General features: G+C 35.7%; 1 non-coding gene across 1 annotated transcript; it reads left to right on the top strand.

Annotated features, from left to right (window-relative positions):
- Positions 1–261: 261 nt before the first annotated feature.
- On the top strand, positions 262–368 carry LOC141682890 (small nucleolar RNA R71). The gene has a single exon (XR_012559990.1). It is a non-coding gene; the product is annotated as a small nucleolar RNA R71 (small nucleolar RNA).
- The last annotated feature ends 10318 nt before the right edge of the window (positions 369–10686 follow it).

Here is a 10686-nt window from a genome sequence, read left to right on the forward strand (position 1 = left end):
AGAGAATCGATCTTCATAGACAACGCCTTTAGTTGAGCAGTGATAGCCGTAGCTGTATCCACCTCAAGTACTCCTGCTACCTTGCCCTGTGGATATCTCTGGGTTGGATACTGATATTCATTAGCAGCCATCAGTTCAATTAGATCATAAGCTTCCTTATAGCTCTTTGCCCATAATGCTCCGCCTGATGCTGCATCGAGCATGGGTCTGGACTGTGCTCCCAACCCATTGTAAAAATAAGTGATGATCATCCAATCAGGAATTCCATGATGAGGACACTTCCTAAGCATCTCCTTGTAGCGCTCCCAAGCTTCACATAGCGATTCTCCCGTTTGTTGCACAAATTGAGTAATAGCGTTCCTCATTGCAGCTGTCTTCGCCATAGGGAAGAATTTAGTAAGAAAATTCTGAGCAAGATCTTCCCAAGTAGTAATCGAACCAGCTGGTAGAGAGTGTAACCAGCTCTTAGCCTTGTCCCTCAAAGAGAATGGGAATAGTCTCAGCTTCACAGCATCTTCGGAAACACCGTTGAACTTGAAGGTGTCGCAGATCTCAATGAAATCCCTAATATGCGTATTGGGATCTTCCATTGGAGAACCCCCAAACTGGACTGAAGTCTGTACCCATTGAATTATGCCATGCTTGATCTCAAAGGTATTAGCTGTGATAGCTGGCCGGACAATGCTAGATTGAATGTCATTGATCTTGGGTTGAGAAAAATCCATCAAGGCTTTCGTTCGTGCTGCTGGATCTCCCATTGTAATGAGTACCTGAAACACAAACAAATAAACCGTGAAAGTAAAAGAATCCGAGTCAGTGAACTTTAACGACCACTGATGACAAGCACATAAACTAAAAATTAACACCGAGTCCCCGGCAGCGGCGCCAAAAACTTGTTAGGGCGAAAATACGCGCTAATATTTACGCAAGTATACGCGTTCGCAAGTAGTATAAGATATAAATCAGATTCGTTTCCACGGAGACTGGTTTAGGTTAAGTTCAATTTATGCACCTATGCAACAATGTATGGTTATCGCTCAATGCTAAGACAAATAACAAATTGGGTTTTTATTAAACTAAAAGATTATATTAAATAACATTAACTAAGAGAATTGAGGTTGAATTACTATATATGACAAACATGGGATTCTAACTTCATTAAATACTTCATTCAATAGCCTTATTGTTTTTAACCTTAGCATGTGATGGTGATGACACTAATCAGATAACACGAAACTGATAAACGCCAACTTTCGTTGCACGAGTACCATTCTACCAGACATCCACAAAAGAGATAGAAGCTGAATAGGCACCAATTATATTGAGACCCTATATGTCTATAGAATTTGACAACATAACGGTTTAAGCACAAGTTATCTATCTTGATTACATAGGGCAAGTAAAACGGTTAGAGTTACCTACGAATCATGCATACACATACATGAACCTATGCTAGCATGGCAAGTTCTAAACCTCTATATTCACTGTCGCTTCAATAGAGATTAACACGCTATCTTATATGTTAGCTACGCACATAAGACGAATAAGCACAACCAATACTAGGATATCAATCAATCACCACACACCAAGATATCGAAACAATTAATTATTGAAATCCATAAGTAAATCCGCTAGAATCCCATGACAATGATTAGCCCATAATCGAACTCATCGTCACCATGGGTTCCAATGAAAGCATGGTATAAATAAGGTCTTAATAAACTAAATAATAATCAAAGTACGAATAAATGAGATCTAGGTTCAACAAGAACGAAAACGAGCATCCAAAGTTACAACTAATTCAAAGAATCACAAGTTGAAAACAAGATCTTCTTTTTCGGAGTTGTTCTGTGCTTCTAGGTCTTCTCCTTGGTATCCCAATCTTCCCGGATGATGAAAACCTTTTTTTTAAGTATATATACGCCCCTAGTGGACCTGGACCCTTAAAATCGTCAAATTCTACTCAAAAAAGGCTTTTTCAGCGAAATCAGCGACCAGCCGCGCCCTGAGCTGAGCGGGCGCTCAGCTCTCTGAGCGGGCGCTCAGCTCTGCTGAGCGGGCGCTCAGCTACTGACTGGGAAAAATATTCTGATGAATCTTGTTTTTGCCATAACTTGAGTTCTACTCGTCAGAATTAGGCGATTCAACTGCCCACGCGAAGCTATTGAGATTCTCTACAACTTGACAATGGTCTTGGCTTCCAATTCTGATCACTTTTCATCATATTTCCTTTAAAAGCTCTTTTCTTCATTTAACTGATACCTGAAATGCATTAACACAAAAACACATCAAAATACCAACAAGTTGAGTCCAAAATACCAATTTAAGCTTGTAATAAAGCATTCCAAGTGGATATAAAATCCACTTATCAGGGACCACCAGGTACGCTCTTACAAGCAGTGCGCCTAAGCCTGACCATCTTCTTGCTTAACTGTCATGGTTAGATTAAGACAAAACAAATGAGTATAAAACTCAGCAAGTAACTATATAGCAGTTCTACAATATCAAATCACAATACGCTTTATCAAACTAGGGCATTCTACTTTAATTAGTCTAGGTGGCAGATTTCCATTTTTTTTTGAATAAGGAAAGGTATCTGAAGAATAGTAGGGGCTTTCAAGAAACAAGGCTCGAAACAGGACGAAAGTCGATATTCATCACAAATCATTATAGGATCAAAATAGATCTTTCGATAGAGGAAAGCAACAGTATTTCAAGATAGAATCAATCATATGATCAACAATTTCAAGAATCAGGGTTCTCGAGCTTTAAGCTCCACAATAACATAATCAACTCTTTTCAAGGCAATATAAACCATTTTCATTTCCAAAAATCAATTTACTGAATAAAAGTTTCAGTTCCCTTTTAAATAATCAATTAGAACCCTTGATTGGATCACTTTATCTTTCCATTTCATTATATACGGGTAATCAACCCGTATCGACCTCCATTCCGGTCTTTAAGGTACCAATCGACATAATTTCAGCCTTAAATTGGACTAGTCCCACTAGCCTCTTACCATGACTGGACTAGTCCCACTAACCTCTTACGTCTCAATCCAATCCATCAGGAATTCATTTGGAAAACCTTGAGTTGGAAAAACAAATAGGTTTTCTAAAATCCATTTTATCATTACCAAGCATTTGAAATCATTTGGACTCTTTCAAGTCGAAACTCATTCTTAAATCAGATTTTAAAGAAGCAAAGTTCAGTGAGTGAATCAAAGATACGCAAGGAATAATTCACAAGAATTCTGTGTCAAGGATAACAAGGCACCAAATTAGAAGGATAAACATTGATTTAGGGATCAATAGGGTGATCAAGAGAAATAGAATATCATTAAACAGGGTTAACCAAGATAATCAATAGGTTCAATATGATTCATGGCATTATAGGTAACTTGAACAGAAAGGTTAGATTATCAATGAGTGAAATCAATAGGCTTATCAATAACAGGTTATCAAGAACAGGGATTCTTTAAATCAATATCAGGGTTTCATAAAACAAGGGTCTCATAAAACAAGGGTTTCAAGCTTAAACAGTTCAATACTCTACATGGTATGAACAACATTTCTTTTATAATCATTTACACAAGTAATCAGAGTTACTTGCCTGAATTTGCTTTCCTGAGGGTTGAACTACTGCCACCTAGTAAATCCTTTCCTTTCCTAGCCTGAATGCCCTCACGCTCCGAATCTACAATAAAACCAAAATCTTAATCAGATTCTCAACTCTCGTTCCCGGAACGATCACTCTATACGATAACTCGATTATATCTTTGACTCAAGTATACGGATATAGCTTATACATATAAGCACATAACACATAGCACATCCCTTTTTCGTAGCTTTTATATCCTTATATACTTAACCATCAAAGCGTACTCGCTTAACCTTGGCTATTTCTTAAATCACACTAACATAACTCTATTACGAGTATAAGACCTATTCACAACCAAACATTTACGTTCATAACTATCACTTATATCAATCAACTTAGTTCCATTTTCTTTTGTTCCTTAATTTGAACCACATATTATAATCAAGCAACAAATTCATAAATATTTACTTATACACTTTCAATCATCCTTTTAATCATAAAACCAAGTAATTTGACTTTCATTCCCTATGGCCTATTCGGCCTTATCACACAAAATTAACCAAATTCTCACTTTAACTCACATACATACACACAACTCATTCAAAACTATTAAAGTATCATCATAAAAATTTGAACCAAATCATACATACTTGCGCACATGAAATTCAATTTCAACTTATCATGATATCAAACACTTTATCTTTATTAAGTAAGCCAACTAAGTTCCTTAACACAATCGATTTTCACCTAAATCACAACATGCATCCATTTATTCATCACATTAATCCCTTTTAACTCAATTTCATTCGGCAAAACTCAAACTTGCACCTCAAAGACAAATCAATGACATGCACATCTTGATCCTCTTTAAAACTAGCATGCAATCACTTTTAAACCATACAAACTTAGTGTTTACCAAGATTATCTCACAAAATTCAATTTCCTTTCTTGTTAACATAAAAATTCAAACCTAAACTTAGCATGCAACAACAATTTCATTCCTTTTTACTCTAATAGCAATCCGTCATTATTTTAAACAAGTTAACTCAAATCAAACAACTTTAAAGATTAACACCATTCGGGTTTTTCAAAAATAAAACATGCAACTTGATATCCTTAATCCTTGAATCACAAATCATCCTATTTTTCAACATCAAATCAATAACTCATGCATTTCAATACAATCAACTTGATTTCCTTAAAATAATAATGGCCATTCGGCCTTTTTAATCAAAACATCACATGTAAACTCAAATATATGGTCTTAAGGTTCTAGAGCTCAGTTTTTAACATCATAGCTCACCACCGGTTCATCAGAGTTCATCACCGGTGGCGGTGGCATCACGGTGGTGCCCTCATTCGAGGGTGTCCAACCATGAAACCCCCAATTTCTTAACAAAAGAAATGCAGCAACACCACATGCAATCTGATTTCAGCACAATAATCACAGAAAATGAACTAATCAAGCAAGCCCTCGGTTCTTGGCTCAAAACCGAACCCAAAAACACACACACACTTTGCATGCAAGCATAAACACACACATGCACATGAATTAAAGCTCTTGTATGGAATAAGGTTGATGATTCATGGAGGGTTTCAAAGAATTAGAGAGGGAGAGACAATATACCGAGAGAAATCAAAGAGAGAGAGTTGCCGAGAGAGAGAGAGTGAGAGTGAGAGAAAAAGAGGAGAGAAAAGAGTGAGTGCACGAAAAAGAAGAAGAAAATGGGGGAGGAAGGAGTGATTTATACTCCACCAAAACAAGGGCAAAATGGTAATCTAATAACTCCTTTTTGACTCACACATTCTTTCTCTTTTTACTCGAATGCAACAAAATTCGAATATAAAATATTTCTCTCTCGGAAAGTCGAGAATTATTGAAAATGACAATTTTAACACGTAGGTCTCAAAATTAGCTTTTTATCCATTACTCATAATAAGAATTTGAGCGAACGGTTGATTTTATATGAATTTCGCAAACTTGCTTTAATAAATATATTTTCCATATAAAATCAATTTAAAAATGCAAAGATCAACAATCAAATTCACTTATTATTTTTAAAAAGTCTCTAGGATCTTTACGAAGATAACAGAACAAATCCCATGTTTTTATCCTTCTCGGATGATTTTATAAAAATGCGCGAAGGTTAATTAAACCTTTACTTAAATCACGTAATTCCTTTAAAATTCGCAAAATTGACACATAATACATAGTCATACATACAATCAAGCAATCACACATATACAGTCACAAAATGACTCAGGTCTGATCATAGAACTTATCCCTCTTGAATATTTTATCCTCTTTTACGCGTACCGGGTCACGTTCAGCCTGACGGCCCGACGCTCAGCGTTTCGATTACTCTTCTCATTATCTTTGCCAATCATCACGTCTCTTAGGACGAAATATTTTTTTATTCACTTCACATATAATTATCATTTTATATTATTTAATTCCATATTTGGACGGGTTCCGTTCTACCTGACGGCCCGACACCACAGCTTAACTTCTGAGCTGACTCTTTAAATTGGAATGTTTTTATCCACGCTCCTTAACTCTAGTATACAGATAAGACAAATAATCATCACTTAGTCACATAATTATAATCACATCACATAACACATACTTTATTCTCTTAATTACGTCACAAAATTCTCATTCGTCACACTTTTCTCATAGCCAAGATTGGCCATCATACCCTGTATAAGTGGTTCTTCAATCTGAGCATTGAAATTGCAATTTTCTGGAAGATGTAGAGATTGTCTAACAGTAGACAAAGTAACCAGATGCTCATCCTCCCCGTTGTGAAAATAATACTTGGGGACCCAGCTTTACGACCATCATCATAAACTTCACTCCTCCAAAACTCCAGTATCTGTGTTCCTGAGAGTGATTGTAGTTGGGTCAAAGCATACCCAATCTCACTGCGAGCAAGAAAGTCTTGGATGAAGTGAAGATTTGATGGAGCATCGTCCTTGGTGAGAATAGCGATGTAGTTATTGGGGACGAACTTGGCTCCATTAAAGATGATGTCCTTGGGTGCCATTTCTGTAAGAAATTAAGTGAAAAGTTGTGTGTACGAAAGGTGTTTGATAAAATGCCTGTAAGAGAGTCCGTCAGAAAATAGAGAGAAAAAGAGAGAGAGAGAGAGAGAGAGAGAGAGAGAGTAAAAGAAATAATAGATAAAGTAAGAGTAGATAAAAGATTGTGAAATCTTTTAACTCTAATATTTAAACTCTTTCCACTCAACAGCTCTTTTTGGAAGTAAAACAGACATTTGACACCTGTCACGCAGTAAATAGTCAAAACAGTGGTTAGTGGGCACGAGAAATGTGCAGTAATTATTGTTCACATGCTGTTTTCAAAACAAACACGCAACCTATAAACCAAATGATTATTACTGTTTTTATCTCACTTAATCATTTTCTGATAAAAATGATTGTTACAGTAAACACAAAAAATAAGTCAAGTAATTTAAATAATGCCACATAAGCATCAGAGTTTCCATCAAGATTTGCATAAGAACTTGACTATTATCAGAATTTAATGGTCATCAGAACATGGCTTCTGTACTCAAAAAGTGAATGATTGTTTATGTGATTCTTCGCATAAAAACTGACTGGTTTCTTCAGAGTTTAATCATCAGAACTTTCATCAGAATTTGTCCTCAGAATTTATGCAAATAATACTTAACTCTTTATCATTCATATGGAGTGAGAGTGTGTGCATTTGCAAATGATCAGATAAAGATTAAAGTTTGATAAACTTCGGTATATCTTAGAAATAAGGCATAACTAAGAAAAGTGCTTAAAATCTGTCTTGAATTGTGAAGTCTACTATAGAATAAAGTTATGCAAGAATCCACCTCAACTGTTTGTGCTTAATTAAATGCATCTTTTGAAATTCTTAAGACAGTGGCTTCTCAGTGTAAATGTGTTACAACTGCCATCAGAATTTATGCTGTTATCAGAATATTTCTCCAGTAATCAGAGAATGTGAAAATTCACCAAAAAAATTAATTTGCTTTTCTAATGCATATTACTAAATACCAGCAATGCACTTGGATCTTCCCTTTCACATATTTACTCTATATCTCAAAAGAGTACCTGATTTTAATTTTTTTTATTTTGTTTTCTTCAGATAAGTGAGGCTTATCAAGCATGTAGTTTATCCTTAAGATTTACTAACATCAGAATTTGACAGATAAGAAGCAATAATCTAGTTTGTGACTTAGTAATAAGATACACAGAGTAAATTTGACTAAGATCAAAATCAGAATTTGCTTGTGTTATTGATTTTCACATAAACAACTAATTCAAACATGAGATACATAGTTTGTTAAAGACTACTAAGTCAGCATCTAACAAATAATCCTCATTGGAGTGAATAGTCAAAGAACATTCAAAACACTTTCAGAGTTTATAGAATCACATCAGATAACAATCAGTATTTAATATGTTACAATTTAAGCACAGATTACATGGAGATAAGATAATCTGTAAATACTGATCATAAATTCTGATGCATGAGAACAAAAACTAAACAGATTTTGAGAAAGAACCTGAAACCATTCCAAGTTCATTTACCAGTCTTGTAAAAGTAGCTTCACATAGTGGTTTTGTGAAGATATCTGTTAGTTGTTGATCTGTTTGGATAAAATGCAATTCCACTGTACCTTCCATCACATGTTCCCTTATGAAATGGTACCTAATGCTAATGTGCTTTGTCATTGAGTGTTGAACTGGATTACCTGTCATAGCAATATCACTTTGATTATCACGGTAAATGGGTATTTTAGAGAATTCTAACTCATAGTCCAGTAACTGATTCTTCATCCAAAGAATATGTGCACAACAGCTTCTTGTAGTAATATATTCTGCTTCTGCAGTTGATGTGGAAATTGATTTATGTTTCTTCCTAAACCGAGAAACCAATCTGCTTCCAAGAAATTGGCAGCTTCCACTGGTGATTTTCCTGTCTATTTTGCATCCTGCAAAATCTGCATCTGAGTAACCTATTAGCTTAAAGTTTGATTCCCTAGGATACCATAATCCTAGATCAGCTGTACCCTTGAGGTACTTGAAAATTCTTTTCACAGCTATTAGATGAGGTTCTCTTGGATTAGCCTGAAATCTTGCACAAAGACATGTAGCATACATGATATCAGGTCTACTTGCAATCAAATATAGAAGTGAGCCAATCATACCACTATATCTACTGATGCTCCAGTATCTTTATCTAACTTGGTGGCAGTGGCCATTGGAGTGGATGCAGTTGAACTGTCTTGCATTCCAAATTTCTTGAGTAAATTTCTGGTGTACTTGGATTGATTTATGAAAGTACCTTCATCAGTTTGCTTGACTTGAAGTTCCAGAAAATAACTAAGTTCTCCCATCATACTCATTTGATATCTTGACTGTATTAACTTGGAAAATCTTTCACAAAGTTTTGTATTTGTAGATCCAAAGATGATTTCATCAACATATATATGTACCAAAAGTAAGTCATTTCCATGGTTGAGGTAGAACAGAGTTTTATCAATTGTAACTCCGGTAAATCCACTTTCCAGAAAGAATTGAGCTAAAGTCTCATACCATGCTCTTGGAGCTTGCTTAAGGCCATAAAGTGCCTTATCAAACCTGTAGACATGATTTGGAAATTTTGGATCTGCAAAGCCTGGAGGTTGTTAAACATATACCTCTTGTTCCAATTCTCCACTGAGAAAATCACTTTTCACATCCATTTGAAAGACTTTAAACTTCTTGTGAGCAGCATAAGCCAAAAAGATTCTTATGGCATCCAATCTAGCAACTGGAGCAAATATTTCATCATAGTCAATACCTTCATGTTGAGAGTAACCTTTAGCAACAAGCCTTGCTTTGTTTCTTGTAATTATTCCATCACTGTCAGTTTTGTTTCTGAACACCCATTTAGTACCAACAATGGATCTGTTCTTTGGTCTTGGCACTAGGGTCCAGACTTTATTTATTTCAAATTCATTTAACTCTTCCTGCATTGCTTGCACCCAATCAGCATCTTGAAGAGCTTCTTCCAATTTTTTTGGTTTAGTCTGAGATAGAAAGGAATGATATAGACATTAATTTGATGTTGCTGTTCTAGTTCTGACACCCGCTTCAGGATCTCCAATTATTAAGTCAGGTGTATGTGATTTAGTGCACTTCCTTGCAGATGGAAGTTGATCTCTAGAACTGGATCCTCCCCCATGATCCATGTTGTCTCCATCAGTATTTTATGATGCTCCCCCTGAAGTTATGCTCTCTGAGATTCCAGAATTTGAGTTGGATCCTTTAGGAATTGAAGAATCAGAGTTTTCAGAATTATCAGAATTTGTCTCATCAGAACTTGATGAATCAGAACTTAAAAAGCCAGTGACAGGTTCCGATGCTTCTTGAGAGTCTTGAGATGTGGTAGGATCATTAACTTGCTCCCCCTAAACAGGTGCATTTTCCTTCAGAGTAGTTACCACAGTTTCAATGACATCAGGATTTAACTCGTCAGAACCTACAGTATCAGGATTTAGGTCATCAGAATTTACAGACTTAGAATTTACATCTTCATTTTCAAATCTCAGCTGATCATGATCATTGAAATCTTCAAGTCCAGTAATCTTTTTATCATCAAAAGATACAATAATAGATCCCATGACAACCCTTGTTCTTAAATTATAGACTCTGAAGGCTTTTGTGAAAAGTGGATATCCAACAAAAATTTCTTCATCAGCTTTTAGATCAAATTTTGACAGCTTTTCAGGATGAGTATTAAGAGCAAAATACTTGCATCCAAATACATGAAAGTATTTCAGATTTGGCTTCTTTTTCTTCACCATCTCATATGGTGTTTTTCCATGCTTGTTTATGAGTGTAGCATTCTGTGTAAAACAAGCAGTCTGCACAACTTCATCCCAAAAATAGGTTGGTAGCTTTGCTTTATCAAGCATAGTTTGTGCCGCTTCAATAAGAGTCCTGTTCTTTCTTTCTACAACCCCATTCTGCTGTGGAGTTCCGGGTGCAGAAAATTCCTGCTTTATTCCATGCTCTTTGCAAAACTCTTCCATGATTGAATTC

This window comes from Apium graveolens, chromosome 1 (genome assembly GCF_009905375.1).
Source record: "Apium graveolens cultivar Ventura chromosome 1, ASM990537v1, whole genome shotgun sequence".
In the NCBI taxonomy this organism is placed as follows: Eukaryota; Viridiplantae; Streptophyta; class Magnoliopsida; order Apiales; family Apiaceae; genus Apium; species Apium graveolens.